Consider the following 20,415-nt stretch of genomic DNA (forward strand, 5'->3'; position numbering starts at 1 on the left):
TCGGAATGTAAGTTCGAATCGGGCCATAAAACTCGAATTGACCTGCAATTTTGAAATGGTATATCATGAAAAGATATCATTAAAATTATTGGTGATCTTCATTAAAGTCTATCAAGCCGTCATATTTGTATTTAGTGCAAATAATTTCAAACAAATTTGAAAAACATTTAAAATTATCAAAATGAACATTAATAGTATAAAAAAATTAAACCGGAAAAGTGCGAGTCGGGCTCGTGTACGAAGGGTTCCGTACTTTTATCTATAAAACGGCAAAAACACGTTTGTTGTATGGGAGCCCCTTAAATATTTAAGTTATTCTGTTTTTTAGTATTTTTTGTTATAGCATCAACAGAAACACATCATCTGTGAAAATTTCAACTGCCTAACTATCACGGTTCATGAGATACAGCCTGGTGAAAGAGGGATAAACAGACAGACAGATGGATGGACAGCGGCGTCTTAGTAACAGGGTCCCGTTGTACCCTTTGGGTACGGAACCCTAACAAATGCAGTGATACACGCATCAGCTGGCAGCTGCTAGTGTATTAAACAATATAATAATATATGATATAACCGCCATGTGGGATGTTGATTCAACATTAATTGTCCCAATAGTCGTTTCAGCGACCGGTCTCATAGCGAAGAGTCTCGACCAACACCTTGAGAGACTCTCGCTAGGTGGTTGGATCAAGGGTCAGATGCAGAAGGCGGTGATCTTGGACACCTCCTCTGCAGCCCTGACCTCCGGCAGCTGGGACCCTCCCCACTCTAGGTTAGGTTTTTGAAATGTGTTCATATGTATTTTGTAAGTGTTTTTATATTTTACTTTTATATACATATTATAAATAACCTAGATTGAGAGAATGAATAAAGGATATCATATAATAATAATAAATATACGAAAACAGGGGTATCTTAAGTTTTATGACGAATTTTAAGCAACGGCCCTATTCGAAAAATGCAATACGGAAAAGATATGAGATCGTTAAGTTCTGGTTTAGATATAGATAAGTTCTCAATTAGATATCGTTTGTATGTGGTATAATTGACAGAAGCTGCACGATTCGGATGACCAATGTCACTTTGACGTTAGAATATCTTTGAAAGATCTTAGTCAGTGTTGCCAGATGGGTTTTGCGTTCCGTTACGTGCACCTCTTAAAAATAGTACGCAAATTCAAGTTGAGTACGCAGTATAAAATTTACGGTGCGTTCCTAAATAATATTAATCGGAAAACCACCGAATTTTATCGCTACTATAAAAATGTTGAAAATAGAACTTCACATATTTCGATAAAATATTTCTTGTTTAAGGAGACTCAATTCAATGCAAATTTGCCAACGGTGGCGTTTCGAAATGTAATACCGTCGCGGCGTCTGTCATACTTCGGTCTACTTAAACACGCTGCACGCTGCTGCGACGCGTCAGGGCCTACCGCGAACCACGTTCGACGTGTTGCCTCTCTGTCGCACTTATAAATTCGTACGTAAGTATGACAGGGAGGCAACACGTCGAACGTGGTTCACGGTAGGCCCTCTGTTCTGTGATTGTTAGGCAAACACAAACATTTTTTTTTACAACGGACGCCCACGAGTATTCCTCTGCGTTGAAGTCATTGTTGAAGTTTGAAAACTCATAAAGTTTTGTTTTGTGAGTGAAACCGTGAATAATACTAAATAAAAATGTGTGACAGTGATCACAGTGATGAAAATATGTTGCCCACTACTCCTCAGGAAATATTAAAGCCTTTTCCGTTTATGTTGTTCCGTTGTTTGCTATTTTGACAACTTGAAAAGTTTTATCGGCAGTTTGCGTGTTATTACTGTGAAGTGTTTGGCCAAACCGCCGCTACCACTTTTGAAAGGATGCCACCCAAAAATCCAAAAATGTAAGTTACACAAAACAAAAAGAATTTATTTGCAGAAAAATATAGCTATTTGCCAGTTCCTTTGATCGTTAACTTATGTGACTGTTTTTTTTCAGTCGCTCGAACGCAGCACAAATTAGATTGCTCGTTGAATACATGTCACAGCACACCCGGTTCGCCAACCGGGAATTTGACGGGCCTCTAAGGACCCCAGAGGTACGAGGCGCAATGGGAGGCCCTTGCACAGGCCTTAAGGGAGCACGGGCCCAATAAGTCAGTGCAGGCATGGAAAGTGGTAAGTAAATATGCTTCCCATAGTTAAGATTTCCATCACTTAGTCCGCATAGAAGTCTTCCTAAACAAGACACTTTTTTATAATTATATAATATTGAATGAAATTACAGTGCAATCTGTGCATAGTAATAAAATGAAGTATAATAACTAATAAAATTAACATCTTAATGATTACTGAGGTCATGATAATGCAGGTCAAAGAGTCAGTTGCTTATTATAATGTTTTCTAAAAAAGGTATTTAATATGTATAGTTTTGCTGTAGTGACCCACTAGGCTAAACCGGTCGTCGAACATTTGATTTGATTTTAATTTCTTAATAATATTTATGAAGTGAGTAATCTAAGCTTTCTTATTTCTCTTTGCTTAAACTAAGACCATGAAGAGTTTATTGTGTCTTGTTTATTGTATCTGTTGAGTTAATGTCAGGCTAAGTAGTTTCTAAAAGTACTTTGCGATACAAGTGCAAAAAGTAGGAAATTACCTTTTTGCATGTATATTGTACATACAACGTCTTACAGTACATATGGCACTTTTCAATATATGCATGTATAGTGCTAGTTACTGCACTAGGGCGGTAAAGTAGCACAATATGTATTGCAATAGTACATTACGATACAAGTGCGAAAAATAGTTAATTTATTTATTTAATTAAACCTTTGGGAAACAAACAGGCAAAAACAACACACATAGTTAATCAGATTACACATCCACAAGCCAAACAGTTTCCACTAATGAGTAATAACAATTATGTTGCTCAGAAATTAACATTAATATCAAAACATGCAAAACTCAAATAACTCAAACTGTTGAAAACAATATTAACAAATTGGCAAGTATGCTGAAATATAGTAACTAATCAATATTATTATTAGCTGTACATTTTATTACAGAAACAAACTGTTGTAATGATAAATGGAATATATCAATATCAGAAAAAATTTCATTATAAGTTCTACACGCTCTAGCTAAGAACTTATTTCTTGCATATGTAGTACGACCAAAGTTAATTGCAAATAGGTTTGTGGAGCGAGTTCGCCGATCAGGACATCGAATTGAAATTTTAGACAAAAGATTGGGAGAATCAATAAGGCCATGTATGATTTTGAACAAAAATATCTGATCTCGAATTTCTCTACGGGGTTGAAGAGAGAAATTGTCAGGGTAAAAAGATTTAAATTTATATTAAATTTCATTGTTCTGATAAATTTGTTCTGAATTTTTTGAATTGTGTTAATGTGAACATTGAAATGAGGATTCCAGACTGTAGTAGCGTATTCTAAGTTGGACCTAACAAATGCGTTAAAGAGAAGTTGCAGAGTCTTAGGGTTTGTAAAATCCCTGCTTTGTCGGAAAATGAATCCCAACATTCTGTATGCTTTTGCTGAAATTTTGTCAATATGTGAAATAAATTGTAGTTCGCTATCAAGATTTAACCCCAGGTCCTTCACTTCAGACAAAACCCTTAAATTTTTGTTGTTTAATGAATAATTATACTCTATCTTATTGCGTTTTCTTGTAAATGTAATGGCACAGCATTTTTCGACATTCAAGTACAGTTCATTCATAGAACAATATAAACTCAGTCTATCAAGATCAGCTTGAAGTTTCATACAATCATCACTTGATTTAATAATGGTGTATATTTTGCAAGGGCTTGGGACAACAAACATCTTACGGTAAAAACGAAAATGCTTATTTACCAAGCGTGTGTCCTAAGCACTCTTCTGTATGGAGCGGAATCCTGGACAACTTACGCAAAACAAGAACGCCGGCTGAACTCCTTTCATATGCGCTGTCTGCGGAGCATACTTGGCTTCACATGGAAGGATCGCGTGACAAATGAGTCTGTTCTAAGCGAGGCACAGCTCCATAGTATCACAGCCATACTAAAGAAGAGACGACTGAGGTGGCTTGGGCATGTGTATCGAATGGAACGGACTCGTTTGCCACGTCAAATCCTGCTAGGGGAGGTTGCAGACGCAAAAAGACTGGTCGGGCGGCCAATGCTGCGCTTCAAAGATTGCGTCAAGCGTGATATGGTTACTTTTAATATCACATGTAACCAATGGCAAAAACTGGCCGAAGACCGACCCGTATGGCGTCGTGCTATTCACGATGGTCAAGCCACACACGACGATGCCTGGTTTACCTCTTTAAGAGAGAAACGTATGAGGCGCCACGAGCAGGCCTCCAACCCTCGCCCACCTGGGCAAGCATACACCTGCCGCGTGTGTGGACGTGGGATCCTCTCTCGCATAGGGCTATACAGCCACGAACGCAAGTGTCGTTACCAGGATGCTGCTTAAAACATCTCACGCAGATGAAAAGGCCTGTTATTATTATTATTATATTTTAGTATCGGCATATAATAACAAGTCAGAAAATTTGAAACGAGTGGCGATAAATTAAAACACGACTGAAGGGAGTGTTTTAAATTGACACGAGTTGCGAATTACCTATTCGCACATGTATCGTACAACGTTTTACAGTACATAAGGTACCCTTTAAATGTTTGACACAGTAACGTAATATGGTAATTTTCGCACTAGTGCGGTAAAGTAGTACCATATGTACAGTCAGCGTCAAATACTTCGTAGTACACCATACTAAATATATGGTGTACCGAACTATTTGGCTACTTTGGTTGCTACAAAGTATTTGACGCTGACTGTACTGTAAAAGCTGTTTTAATACTATTAATAAGTATAGTTAGTGTATTAATTTTGCCATAATCGCATGCAGTTATGACTATGGGTATAAATATTGTTGAATTTATATAGCCGAGTCCACACAGAGCGACCGAGGAGGCGCGTGCGTTTTCCTTGCCCGAGCGCACGTCTACACTGGCCAGTTTGTGCGTGAGAATATTGCCTCACGCGTATGCTCGCTCTGTGTGGACCCGGCTAATCATGTATAAATGACAACAGATTTTATTCTCTAGGTGGGCACCTGCTCCCCGCTGGTGCCCACCCTTGCAGAAGCTAGCATTTTCAGATATATTTACTTTTTAAGTTTTTGGTTTGGTTTAACCGGAATTATTTTTACCCGAGTATGAGAATGGGAAGGGTTATGATTTTAGCAGTCTACGTATGGATGCCGTATATATGCCGGTATGTTTTTGTTGTGTATAAATTACTAATCAATTTTGGTGAATGAGGTGTTTATAGGTTCATTTTTATGGGGTGACATAGACTACATAATAATATTTAACTGACTTTGGACAAGGAAGAGGTGCTATAGTTAAGAAAAAAATCATAGTCGGGTAAAAGTTTTTACAATCTTTTGCTTGTTTTCATTCTTATAACAAATATTTTAAACTTGCATGTGCTCATTGCCTCAGATTGACGACTACGTTGAGTTTTCGGGTGTTGGGAACAGTGTGGCTGGCAGCACGTTTTCTGCCACTGCTGAAAATCTCGTTGTTGTTCCAACAACCGCCACCGTTACTGCGGCCTTGCTCAGCGAACAACCCCACTTCTCCACCTCTCATTTGTCCTCGTCTCCCTCTCCTTCTGCCAGCCCTATACGCTCCACGCATTCAGTACTGCCCACAAGTCCTGGACTACCCGAACGTCCCTCTCTTGCCGCCCTTTCCGCCCGCTATGCCCGTCCCGCCCTTCTCGCTCGTTCCGCAATAACCGCCCAACCCGCACGTCTTGTCCTGCCTGCACGTCAAGTACACAGCTCTGTGTACGTGGATCCGCGCCCTGCACGCGTATCCACGTACACAGAGCTGTGTACTTGCCCCGCAACCGCACGACGGAACCGGCACCTTCGACAGCACAATTTAATCATCTGCAGCATGAGCATGATAATATTTTAAGAGTAATTAATTAATTTATGAACTAATAATTCTGTTTTAAGATCAGGTTGAGTACGAGAAACATTGTTTATTTAACTTGGGACAAGAAAAACAGTAACTTGGCAGTAAGAATGCATACATAAAGCCTGTAAGCTCCATACTTGACGTACCATTCCCTACAAGTGTTTCTCTTGCCTCCATATTTCGCTTACCCCATCTGACCTTATTTGTATTGATAAAACATACAAATAATAAATATATATATACGCGAGCAATCGCAAAATCTACATTTCGGGATTTCTCGTATCGTACAGTGCCGTTTAAATAAAATAACACCACCAACTACCCATAAGAGGGTTATTATGAAACTTATAATTAACATGCATTTTATTGAAAGGCTGGAATTTTATTTATCTTGAAATCTTGACCATGGTCATATGTTTGACTGGACGGTACACGGCAATGTTATTATTACTAATATATTTCATAACACTAGACTTATTCAATCCTAAGTAACCTATTAGCTTCTCATTCGTGTGCGGTATATATCAGCGTTTGGTAGTATCATAATAGTCAAATCTGGTGTTGGTTGTTGTTAATAGTTAAATGTTCATAAAATTTGACAACTTATTATAGTTATATTTTGTGTGAGTCAGTTATCATAACAGAAATAAGATATAAAGCTGTTAATACCGTAAATTGTGTATGGATATGTTTGACTCAAATTCTGTATTCCCACAATAAGTAGGTATACGGGGAGCCCGTAAGAAATCAGTGGTATATGAAGGCTTTCTTGTGCAACTTTAGTATGAGCTGGAACAAGTAAATGTAGTTATGTAGAACAGATAATCTCCATTGTGGTAGATGGCGCTATTTATTATGTGCTCTGTGATACCACTTAGTTTAAACTTGCTATAACATATTTTATGTTGACAGGATATCCTGAACGAACTGAAATTTTTTAATGAGGCGCAGAAACAAAAATGGAGTGTTTTGAAGGAGGGGCACGACTTGTTGGCGAATCGGTAAGACTTTTAATACGGATATCAAAGAAAATTTGAAACAGGTGGATTCTCAAAGAAACCTTTGTAGCCACAGTAAATTTACTGCAATTTTTCGACACATGATTAAAACTTTTAGAACGTCATTTGACTTTGATCCTTATCCGTACACTGATATGTGTATAATTTGTTAAATATCAAAAAGTGGCGCCATCTAATAGATCAAAGGCCCGGGCCGGGTTATGCCCGGTAATATGGCGCCCCTTTCTGATATTTAACAAATTTGACACATCAGTAAAAGAATAAGGATCAAAGTCAAATGGCGTTCTAAAAGTTTTAATCGTGTGCCTAAAGATGGCAGTAAATCTGCTGTAGCTACAAAATTTTCATTGACAATCCACCTCTATTTCAAATTTTCTTTGCTCATATCAACTAACAAATAAACGTATTATTTATTGTTTAAGTAGTATGTACTAGTAATAACACGCGAACGAATGAACAAGCACTCCTACCCTGAGGTTGAACTACCTGACTAATTATAGGTTCATCCTCTGACCTTTCCAAGGAGCAAGATCTTATTTTCGTGTATGAGAGCCTTTGGAATACAATATTATTAACGCCCGAATGAGTGCTACCGCGTTTAATTTCGCCACTAGGGGTGCTAGTGTAGACGGAGGTCTTTCGAAATGTCAAATGCATAGCTTTTTTATCGTGAATTTCTACTCCTCATTCATAATTGTGGTAAATCTTATTTCATCTTTGATTAGTTAGTCACCAAACAAAAGTAACTCAAATAGCCGGGTCCACACAGAGCGAGCATACGCGCCAGGCAACTTCCTCACGCACAAAACGGCCAGTGTAGACGTGCCTCGGACGAGGCGGAGCGCGCGTTTTCCTCGCCCTAGTGCGCCGCCTCGGCCGAGGCACGTCTACACTGGCTGGGATTACCATCGAATCGTCTAATGTCGGTTTTGTTCCTTTGGGTTTGTTGTACCTAGTGACATGTTTTTTAAACGATTGCAACGCCATCTGCGAGTTGCTCGAGAGACTCAACTTACACACATATATGGATGTGGCTTCAAAAGTAATCACCGTTAATATCTCGTACCTTGAATAAAGGACCCACTTCTTAATTATTATTATAAATTATATTTTGGTATTGTTCCAGTATTAACACATTGGAGGACACCGAGATTATTGAGAACTTGGAAGACACAGTTATAATGGAAGAGGAAGACGTCTGAGCTAAGCGCTGTCCTCGCACCCTCCGTCTAGTTTACGTTTGCGGCCATATCAAAAATACACACCGTATGTTTATTAGGGTTCCGTACCAAAAAGGTACAAAAGGAACCCTTATGGTGCTATTGCTAAATATCTCGAGAAGTACTTAAGCTATCGATGTGAAATTTGGAATAGTAATGAATAACGCTGACCCAAACATATTGGATGTGTATTTATTTTATTTTATTTGTAAGTATTAATAATGGAAAATTCCCAATATGAAGAGGGGGTAAAATTGCAAAGTCTAGTTAAATAGGTCAAGTGGGGTATCATTTGAAAGAGCTCAAATTGAAAATTACAAAACAATTTTTTATTTTCATTGTGAAAAAAAAATTTACGTATGAAGGAAAATGTGAAAATAATACCATCCCCCCCCCCCTCTCTCATCTCCGAAGTTTAAGAATAAAAATTGTTTTTTTTACATTGGTCAAGTCTTTCATGAGAAAATTTGAAGTTTGTACGGAACCCTCGGTGTGCGAGGTAAACGAACTCGCACTTGACCGGTTATTCTTATTGCCCATAAGGCCCGTCCTTAGATATATGTCAATGATTACGGTGATCTCGAAAATGGCTCAAATGATTTCAATTAAATTTGCTGTATGGGGGTTTTCGGGGCGTTTTTGAGTTTTTACCTATTTGTTTTCCGAGCAAAAGGAATTAAAGTTTACTGATTTTGAAAACTGTGTTTTATTAGTAAAATAATGTTCTGATTACATTTCTTGAAAGAAAATACATACTTATTTAGTATATTACTACATAGAGCGGGAAAAAGGGATTTGGTTCATACACATTTTATAATATGGTTAACTCTTTCCCATTTTTCCTGTAGCCATAACAAAGTTAAGGGAATCTAAAGCATTGCGCATTTTTCTACGTTTTGTATATTAGGTAGGTATTTGTATCAGAATAAAACATAGTAATAAGCAAAATATGTATTTATTAGACGCGCACGCTTTTCCTGCGCCACTCTTAATAGTAGTCCGTTTTGCGCATGACGACGAGGAAGTTCTTGAGGAGCGTCTTCATCAATATCTCCTACGATTTCCTCGGGAACATTTCTGCAAGAAAAAGGAGAACATCGGTAAGAATATTAGAATTTAAAGAAGAAATCTAATCATCACTATAAAGAGTAAAAATGTGAAACTTTCTTCATCAATCGCTGAACAATGAAATTTATTCCATTTGCCCTTATCTTCATTTAATAGGGAATATTACGCGAAACTCTGCGTAGGGGTCACAACTACCACAATCCATCACAATCTGAGGGCCTCCGCTAGCTGACGCGGATTATCCGAACGGACGCCCCGTCTAATAACAAATTGTATGAATAGCGCTAAGTGGCGCGGGCGCGTGCGACGGAATTGGCCTGGGAGCAGGACCCGCGAGCGTGCGCACGCGGCGGGCGTCCGCGTCAGCTAGCGGAGGCCCTGAGGGTCTACCGCGAAACAAGAAAATTTCGTTACTTATCTAACCTCTCTATCACTGATGAGAATCTGCAATGTTAAGCTCACTTACCTATAATGTTGCATTATGTTGTATACTACGCAACATGCATTTATTATTGACGATGCTTTCGTCGGGCTGTAGTGTAAGACGCGGTCGTGGCCCAGGCACCGGAATACGTTTTTGAGGTACCCATTGGTACGCTTGATCGTGTTGCGCACGCGACAGTGCCAGACCGTGTACCTACCTTGCTTCTGGGCTTCCCGGGGCAGGATTCAGCACTGGCGTCATGAGCCATGGCTCAAGAGCATACCCCGAGTCACCTGAAATTATTATTTTTTGGTTACATAATACTTAATCATCTGAACAACTAACGAAACTTCCCCCTTGCTTATGCCTTTTTAGGGTTCCGTAGCCAAATGGCATAAAACGGAACCCTTATAGTTTCGCCATGTCCGTCTGTCTGTCTGTCTGTCTGTCTGTCTGTCTGTCTGTCTGTCCGAGGCTTTGCTCCGTGGTCGTTAGTGTTAGAAAGCTGAAATTTGGCATGGATATATAAATCAATAAAGCCGACAAAGTCGTACAATAAAATCTAAAATTTTAATTTTTTTTAGGGTACCTCCCCTACACGTAAAGTGGGGGTGAATTTTTTTTTTCGCTTCAACCCTAAAGTGTGGGGTATCGTTGGAAAGGTCTTTCAAAACTAATAGGGGTTTTCAAGAAACATTTTTTGATAAAGTGAATATATTCGGAGATAATCGCTCCGAAAGAAAAAAAAAATGTGTCCCCCCCCCTCTAACTTTTGAACCATAGGTCCAAAAAATATGAAAAAAATCGTGGAAGTAGAGCTTAAGAAAGACATTAAATGAAAACTATAGCGGACATGATCAGTTTAGCTGTTTTTGAGTTATCGCAAAAAGTTTTCCCTTCATAGTAAAAATACTTCTTTAATTAGGTACTGATTATGCAAAGGGTGTAGCAGGATAGCCTAGGAAAAACTGCCCCCAGCGATTTTGGGCCGAAACTGTAATCAAACGATGCCTTTTGGGGAGGTTATACTCTGCACAAAGTTTCATCCCTCTGTTACCCCCTAGGGGTGAAAAACACCCGATTAACCCCAAAACTGTTTTAATTATTTTTGCTTAAACTATGAAAGTGACGAATTTAAAATTTTGTACAAATATTTATAAGACTAAAAGCTATGTGCTAAAAAAATATTAACCCCCTAACCATTTAAATTCTTGTAAAAAAACCGAAAATAAAAAAAGAATCACCCTGTATATCAAGTTTGGCTCATGGTACACACACCATTTTTTTTTCAAAAATGAACCAGTTTATATTTTACATTATACAAAAGTTTCATGGACCTACTCCAGAAGGAACATTGCGAAATTAATATGTATTGGCTCTTTGGTGCGTACTATTCATTGAACTCCCACTAAGAGCCTTGCATTATTAATAAACAATGGCTTGCGATCGGACCGCTGCTCGTGCCCGATTTGAAAAAGGTGGGGATAAAGAAGTATGAATCAAACTCATTTGTATTTATAAAAACATTTTTAGGGTTCCGTAGTCAACTAGGAACCCTTATAGTTTCGCCATGTCCGTCTGTCTGTCTGTCGTCCGAGGCTTTGCTCCGTGGTCGTTAGTGCTAGAAAGCTGAAATTCGGCATGGATATATAAATCAATAAAGCCGACAAAGTCGTACAATAAAATCTAAAAATTTATTTTTTTTGAGGGTACCCCAAAAATTCACCCCTACACGTAAAATGGGGGTGAATTTTTTTTTTTGCTTCAATCCTACAGTGTGGGGTATCGTTGGAAAGGTATTTCAAAACTAATAGGGGTTTTCAACTAGGGAATGCAAAAACCGGTTTTTTCTTCGGTTTTACAAAAAAAAAACGAAACCGGTTAAAACCGGTTTCGGTTTTTAGAATCAACAATTCTTAAATTCATCGCCATGGAATAAAGAGAAGATTGCTTCACGTGTAAAAACGAATGCTAGTATAGTATATACACGATTTTATCACGAAATTAAAGACAGAATATCTGACTATTTTATTGTATTCTATGGGAATTGTCAAATGACTTAATGTTATTTGTAACTAGGAATAGGAACAAACCAATTTTATTAAATTATTTTTTTGGTTTTTTGTTTAGACATTGTCATTTGTCATTTTTTCTTAAATATATGACAATATCAATTTATAATTTAATGTTATTTGTCTTAAATCAAATGGCCCAATCCGAAATCTTGCTCTAAGTTTTTCGCTGTCTTCTAGTATATTAGAAACTGATGATGTTAGCTTAAACTGGGCAAACACAGGTAGTCAAGTAATTCCATTCTTTAGGGTTTGAACTACCCTTTCCTATTAGTGCGAAAGAGACAAAAAAGGTTGTCGGTAAGTCGTTATCACCGAACCAACCAAAAGACTCTAAAGCTGCCATTGATATAATTGATTACGTGGAATTTTTCAACAGCGCATCGCATAATAAAATTATAAATAAGACCTTTTATACCCATTTTTATTAAAAAGTACTACTATACAATTCGTACACCAGCACGGATGTCCTGCCACTGCCAATACTTTAAATTATTTAAATCTTTCGTATTTTTGTATTTTGTACCGTAAAAATTCATTTAGCGTTACAAATGATCAAACTAACACAACACCACATTATTTGATTTGATGTCGATTCAACCGGTTTAGGACCGGTTTATACCCTTATAATGAATAAAACATGCAACTTAGGTAAATAAATAAAAAAACCGAATAAAACCGAAACCGGTTTTTTCAAATTCTAAAAACCCGGTTTTGGGTTTCCGTCAAAAATCCGGTTTTTTCGGTTTCGGTTAAAACCGGTTTGCATTCCCTATTTTCAACAAACATTTTTTGATAAAGTGAATATATTATAGCGGACATGATCAGTTTAGCTGTTTTTGAGTTATCGCAAAAAGTTTTCCCCTTCATAGTAAAAAGACTTTAATTAGGTACTGATTGTGCAAATTTTCCTATTTGTTTAACTCGCGTGAAAGGTATCGTTTCATCCCTTGGTTAACAATTTACTATACTTTAAGCTCCAGTTTAGCTTATTGTGACGGAAGAGTAACTACGGAACCCTACACTGAGCGTGGCCCGACATGCTCTTGGCGGTTTTTTTAAATTATTTTGTTTTCGGGTCCGAGACGTTGCGTATTAAGCATGATATGAGTATAATGATTAGTGGCTACGAAATAGTACGTTATTTTAATTTCGCAATGTTCCTTCTGGAGCAGGTCCATGAAACTTTTGTATAATGTAGAATATAAACTGGTTCATTTTTGAAAAAAAAATGGTGTGTGTACCATGAGCCAAACTTGATATACAGGGTGATTCTTTTTTTATTTTTGTTTTTTTTACAAGAATTTAAATGGTTAGAGGGTTAATATTTTTTTAGCACATAGCGTTTAGTCTTATTAATATTTGTACAAAATTTCAAATTCGTCACTTTCATAGTTTAGGAAAAAAAAATTAAAACAGTTTTGGGGTTAATCGGGTGTTTTTCACCCCCAGGGGGGTAACAGAGGGATGAAACTTTGTGCAGAGTATAACCTCCCCAAAAGGCATCGTTTGATTACAGTTTCGGCCCAAAATCGCTGGGGGCAGTTTTCCTAGGCTATCCTGCTACACCCTTTGCCTATTTGTTTAACTCGGGTGAAAGGTACCATTTACTACACTTTAAGCTCCAGTTTAGCTTATTGTGACGGAAGAGTAACTACGGAACCCTACACTGAGCGTGGCCCGACATGCTCTTGGCCGTTTATTTACATTATGATAGGTATATTAACTTAGTCATGAACTATTTATTCTGTGGTCGTGATCTTAGTACATTTACTAACATGCACTTGCCCCATTCCAATAACCCGGGTTAACCGGTTAAACCGTTAACCCAATGTGAAATTGTACTGGTAACATGGTAACTCCAGGGTTAACCAGTTAACCCCGAGTTAGTGAAATGGTGCAAGTGGTGCTAAGGGATTTAGAAACAGCGCGCCAAGCGGGATGTTTTGGAAACTCAAAATTCCATACAAAATGACAGTTAACGCAAACGCGTACGTCACGTCTCCCCATCGAATAAATTTACACTAGGTACAGATACACAATTTTCTGCTTACCCAGAAGGAAATACTCCCCAATGTGGCCATTGTACAATCTTCTTAATTCATCCTAAATGGACGAATTGTTAAATATGAAAGATTCGTGCACACGGCCAGGAAACCTCGTGTTTACTGCCAAGATCTTACAGTTGACATCTGCAATCTGAAGATATAAGGTTATTTTTATTCTTATTTGAGAATTGGTGACAACCAAGTAGTAACATATAAGTTATTATTTTAATGAATTATTATAATCAATCTAGATTAGGTACATCATTATCTTAGTCGATTTGTGTTAGATTGTCCCATAGTATTTATATTTCTTTATTTAATTATAATATACATACATTGTGGTCAGTGATGAGGATTTTATGATTAATATAAAAAAATCATTATTTGTAACTAAAATTGAAACTTACTAGCTGTACATTAAGAGCGTGAACGCCTTTCCGATTCAGATATTGCACTCCGTGTGGCACAGGTGGGAAATATTTTCACTTGAGTGCAGTCTACTACACCCAAGATATTTGGCAGACCATATGCATCCTCAAATCCTGAGGCAACTGATCGTCGGGACCGATCAGTTCCAGGAAAAACTATTATCCATTGGTCTTTAAGTCTGTAAAAAGGAGCATATTTTAGATGGCACGTTTTAGAACTTAACCTTAGTCAAACCTAGCTAGTATTGCAATTCCAGATTATGTATCCAATGTAACTAACTACCTGAACATAACTATCAAACAATACCTATCTCATTACACAATACATCAACACTGATGCTTATTCAAAAAAGTAAAAACTACTAAGATAGCCCTAGTATACTCTCACAGTTTTTGATGCCTAGTAGTTCAGTGGTCCAATAAACATACCTTCTGTTCACAGCATCTACAAATTGTTCGAGATACTGTGGCTTACAGTCGTCTGACCAATAGATAAACCATGATCCTGACCAGTCCCGTGTTGATAATTGCCATCAGCCAGCAGATGTAATGCTGTTAGAATCTTATTTAAGTAGTTGTACACAGCTTAATTATTTAAGTAAATTTTTTCGCTTAAGAAATATTTAAATTTTAAGGTATAATGTAGCACCTCTGTTATGTTATAAACAACAATTTCACCCAAATATTTGTATCAGCTAATTTTGTGTGATTGTGCGGTATCTTAACATACAAACTTTTGGTACTATATGAGCAACACTGCAATATTATAGCTTTACCTTAAGGTGAGATGGCAAGCCATCACCCTTGTGAGGCTGGAGGTCGGCGTTGAGTTCTTCACAAATATATAACACTAACTCCTTTCGTACTCTGTATATATGACGGAACTCTTCGTCCGGCATATCAAAGGGGTTTGCAGCGTCCCTCAAAGATCGTCGCTGAATCCTTCTTCTTTCTTTTTCCTCTGCAGCAGTTGCGAGCTGGAAGAAAAAAAATCTCGACATCCCTGCAAAGAAAATATTGACAATATTATATGCAGCGGAACTTTTTTTTTTTTTGCTACGTCGGTGGCAAACAAGCATACGGCCCGCCTGATGGTAAGCAGTCTCCGTAGCCTATGTACACCTGCAACTCCAGAGGAGTTACACTACTAACTAACTAACTAACACTCAATAACTAACACTCAATAAAATCATAGAAAAACGGATACTTACTGATAATTTATACCTTAACATAGGTTTTTTCATGAGCTTTGCATCCACGACAACGCTTGTCGTGACCTAAGAAGCACGTAGATAAAATTAACTATATTGAACTGCCAAAATGGGATAATGTGTCAAATTATCCGACGACCATGTTATGCAAATTGTCGATTGTCATCTATCGCTGTCAAATGTGGATAACTCCTATTATCGTCTGCAACCGTAGTGTGAACGATAAAATCGAAGAAAACTGTCATTTTAACAACAAGATTGTCACCATATCGCGTGATAACTAAGACCATGCTAAGCCCGCAGCGTAATAAGAGTGTAGTACCAAGTACAATTCTTTCGATACATACTTTTTGCAGCTAACTGTACCTATGTTCAATTCAACTTCATGTAAGGTCAGCATGGGAAAGTGTGGCACACAGCCCATTCAGGTATGTGAGGCTGACATTGGGGTCTGTTTATACATTGATTAGTGTTTATTGCGAGTTCATACATTAGCTACTTGCATTAAATGGCAAATGTATGAACCTGCAAATAAATAATAATAAATAAAATAAAATAGCCTTTTATTTCTTGCGAAATTTTAACATTTTAACATTGTTGTTTAGAGTTAAGTTAAAATAATTATAGAACCAACATCAAAAAACTATAAGCAAACTTAATTACTTATAGCTTCCCAATGGCAGCTCTAAAACTATTTCAAAATGAATTTTAATATGTAGCAAGAACCCCGTCTTCACAGGTGAAGGCCTCCTCCAGAGTTTTCCACTCATCTCTATCTTGAGCTATTCGCATCCAGTTTTGACCAGCTATATTTTTTATTTCGTCTTCCCATCTAGTAACAGGTTTTCCTATACCCCGTTTCCCTAGTGGCCCTTTCCATGACGTAACATTTTTGGTCCAACGCTGGTCCGTTATTGCCTGCAAATAAGACTAACCAATTACCCTCAACACAAGCCTTATTGAGCTTACTGTGGGACTTTAGTCAATTTGTGTAATAATGTCCTATAATATTTATTTATTATATCACGATTGTATAATAGTTATTTACGATACATTAGTGGCGATAAATTGAAACACGACCGAAGGGAGTCTTTTAAATCGACAAGAGTTGCGAATTACCTATTCGCACATGTGTCGTACAACGTTTTACAGTACATATGACCCTTTAAATTTTCGACATACTTAGTTACATAATGTGCTAATTTACACACTAGTGCGGAACACTATAGTAGCACCGTATGTACTGTAATAGTACATTACGATACTAGTGCGAAAATAGGAAATTCGAAACGAGTGGCGATAAATTAAAACACGACCGAAGGGAGTGTTTTAAATCGGCACGAGTTGCGAATTACCTATTTGCACATGTATCGTACAACGTTTTACAGTACATATGGGCCTTTAAATGTTCGACACAGTAACGTAATACGCTAATTTTCGCACTAGTGCGGTAAAGTAGCACCATATGTACTGTACATAGTTATTTGTGCAACAAGACAGGAAAGTTGGTTTTTCTTGCGAGTGTTGATTTTGAGTAAGCGAAAGATTCTATAATTGCATCACGAAGCGAGTGATTCTAAGTTAGAATCTTGAGCGTAGCGAGGGAGTTAAAAACACGAGATGTAAAATAAGTGCTCTCGTGTGACACGCAACTTTTCACCTCAGTAGTGAGTTCATTATTAAAGGTTAATAAAATTAAACATCAAGTAAAGTTAACCACATTTATTTACATTCATGAATGAAAGGCATCATCATTATGACGAAAGATTGTCTCACTCACTGGAGTGAGGAAAGTCGCATTTAAATTTCGGTGACAATATTTTTACGAAAGGGTGTAGCATCGGCGGTCGATACTGGAGCTGGGATTTTACGCGGTAGGCCGTACGGCGGTGCACGGTGTGGCGTTATTGTGGCGGAAATGTTTATTTACATCGGTTTCGATTGTGCATTGTAAAAGTGCGCGACTCGCTGCTGTAAAGATAGTGTTATCGGATCGTTCGCTCTTGGTGTTCTCTGTGTACATGCCCGTCGATTCTGCGGAGACTCTTACCGAATTTACGGAATGCCTAGGGGAAATGGCGGCAATAGTGGAGGAGTGCCAGGTAGACTGCGTCTTCATATTAGGGGATTTCAACGCTCACCCGGGCAGACGATTCGGTAAGGAGTTGTTAGACTTTTGTGCGGATGTTAGATGGCAATGTGCGGACATAGACATTCTAGGAGTGGCCTCGGATACATACACCTATGTTAGTGATATTAATGGTACTAAAAGCTGGCTGGATCACTGTGTAGTATCTGAAGCGGCACGGAAACTAATACGGAGTATAAAAATACATTATGACGTGTACTGGTCGGACCATCATCCGTTAGAATTAGTTTGTAATTTAAATTTAATTAGAAATAATAATATTACAAGTAATATAGTACTTATGTAATAAGATTATTTGGGGAGAGCGTGACGCAGCACAATTGACATTATATGAAAATTATTGCAATGAAAAATTTAAATATATTGATTTTCCAATTGTAGCAGGATAGCCTAGGAAAAATTGATTGATCTATGTGCTAAAAAAATATTAACCCCCTAACCATTTAAACTCTTGTAAAAAAAAACAAAAATAAAAAAAAGAATCAACCTGTATATCAAGTTTGGCTCATGGTACCACACCAATTTTTTTTTTCAAAAATGAACCAGTTTATATTCTACATGATACAAAAGTTTCATGGACCTACTCCAGAAGGAATAACATTGCGAAATTAATATGTATTGGCTCTTTGGTGCGTACTATTCATTGAACTCCACTAAGAGCCTTGCATTATTAATAAACAATGGCTTGCGATCGGACCGCTGGCGCTGCTCGTGCCCGATTTGAAAAAGGTGGGGATAAAGAAGTATGAATCAAACTCATTTGTATTTATAAAAACATTTTTAGGGTTCCGTAGTCAACTAGGAACCCTTATAGTTTCGCCATGTCCGTCTGCCTGTCTGTCTGTCTGTCCGAGGCTTTGCTCCGTGGTCGTTAGTGCTAGAAAGCTGAAATTTGGCATGGATATGTAAATCAATAAAGCCGACAAAGTCGTACAATAAAATCTAATTTTTTTTTTTTGAGGGTACCTCCCCTTCACGTAAAGTGGGGGTGAATTTTTGTTTTTTGCTTCAATCCTACAGTGTGGAGTATCGTTGGAAAGGTATTCAAAACTAATAGGGGTCTTCAACAAACATTTTTTGATAAAGTGAATATATTCGGAGATAATCGCTCCGAAAGAAAAAAAAATGTGGTCCCCCCCCCTCTAACTTTTGAACCATAGGTCCAAAAAAAATGAAAAAAATCGTGGAAGTAGAGCTTAAGAAAGACATTAAATGAAAACTATAGCGGACATGATCAGTTAGCTGTTTTTGAGTTATCGCAAAAAGTTTCCCCTTCATAGTAAAAAGACATACTTTAATTAGGTACTGATTATGCAAATTTGCCTATTTGTTTAACTCGCGTGAAAGGTACCGTTTCATCCCTTGGTTAACAATTTACTATACTTAAAGCTCCAGTTTAGCTTATTGTGAAGGAAGAGTAACTACGGAACCCTACACTGAGCGTGGCCCGACATGCTCTTGGCCTGTTTTTTAAAATTATCTTGGTTTCGTGTCCGAGACGTTGCGTATTAAGCATGATACGAGTATAATGATTAGTGGCTACGAAATAGTAAGTTTATTTTAATTTCGCAATGTTCCTTCTGGAGTAGGTCCATGAAACTTTTATATAATATAGAATATAAATTGGTACATTTAAAAAAAAAAATGGTGTGTGTACCGTGAGCCAAACTTGAGATACAGGATGATTCTTTTTTCATTTTTGTTTTTTTACAAGAATTTAAATGGTTAGGGGGTTAATATTTTTTTTAGCACATAGCTTTTAGTCTTATTAATATTTGTACGAAATTTGAAATTCGTCACTTTCATAGTTTAGGAAAAAATAATTAAAACAGTTTTGGGGTTAATCGGGTGTTTTTCACCCCCAGGGGGTAACATAGGGATGAAACTTTGTGCAGAGTATAACCTCCCCAAAAGGCATCGTATGATTACAGTTTCGGCCCAAAAATCGCTGGGGGCAATTTTTCCTAGGCTATCCTGCTACACCCTTTTATGTATATAAATATACGTATGCCCCTTTGTTTGATTTTTTAAGATTTTTCAAATATTATAAGTGTTTTTGATAATTGTATGGAATTTGTATTTTGTTCCACATCATTTGGCCTTTAACATCAATTAAATGATGGTTTGAACAGCGCCCATAACATTAAGGCACTTACGTAAATGACTAGTAAGCCCAATTCGAGAGCGGCAGCCGCGACCGCATGGCGGGCAGGAGAATGTCATGCCCGGTGACGAAGGTGGGAAAACAGCGCGCTGGTGTCTCAGTTCTCGCCTAGTGTGAAGGAGTTTAAGCCATGCTTCATCGTGTGCAACTACTCCATCTCCCAGGGTCTTCCTCCAGTGCTCGCGGTCTTCAGCCTCCCTTTCCCAGTTGGTGGGATCGATCCGGAAGGACAACATATCTCGCTTTGCGCTATCCTTTAAACGAAGCATTGGTCGCCCAACCGGTCGTTTCGCGTGCGCTACTTCGCTTAGGATAGTCTTATGGCTCCTCTCCATGATGGCCCAGCGTAGGCCCGTCCTAGGGACGCATTTATGCGTTAGAGGGAGCAAGTGATATTGCTATCTCATTTCACCGCATAGCTGCGTCCCTTGGACTGGCCTACGCTGGGCCATCGTGTAGAGGAGCCCTTACGTGGCAAACGAGAGGGCTCCATCCTGTGCACGTGCCCCAACCACCGTAAGCGTCTCTGTTTCAAGACTGCTGTGATACTGGGTAAACGTGCGATGCTAAGTACCTTCTCATTTTGCTCCTATCTTATACCTAATAATAATAAATCGAAAAGAG

At 38.0% G+C, this 20,415-nt stretch overlaps 2 long non-coding RNA genes across 3 annotated transcripts; one reads left to right on the plus strand and one right to left on the minus strand.

Moving 5' to 3' along the window:
- Window positions 1–941: 941 nt before the first annotated feature.
- On the plus strand, window positions 942–8,407 carry LOC133534330 (uncharacterized). 2 transcript variants are annotated; one of them, XR_009802011.1, is made up of 4 exons: window positions 942–1,888; window positions 1,984–2,162; window positions 4,519–6,989; window positions 8,134–8,407. It is a non-coding gene; the product is annotated as an uncharacterized LOC133534330 (long non-coding RNA). The 2 variants fall into 2 exon arrangements; XR_009802010.1 differs by having other exon boundaries at window positions 942–2,162.
- A 759-nt stretch (window positions 8,408–9,166) lies between these two features.
- LOC133534331 (uncharacterized) lies at window positions 9,167–9,993 on the minus strand. Its single transcript, XR_009802012.1, has 2 exons — window positions 9,762–9,993; window positions 9,167–9,304 (listed from the first exon to the last, which is right to left on the minus strand). It is a non-coding gene; the product is annotated as an uncharacterized LOC133534331 (long non-coding RNA).
- Window positions 9,994–20,415: the final 10,422 nt, after the last annotated feature.

Source organism: Cydia pomonella, unplaced genomic scaffold (genome assembly GCF_033807575.1).
Source record: "Cydia pomonella isolate Wapato2018A unplaced genomic scaffold, ilCydPomo1 PGA_scaffold_87, whole genome shotgun sequence".
Taxonomy (NCBI): Eukaryota; Metazoa; Arthropoda; class Insecta; order Lepidoptera; family Tortricidae; genus Cydia; species Cydia pomonella.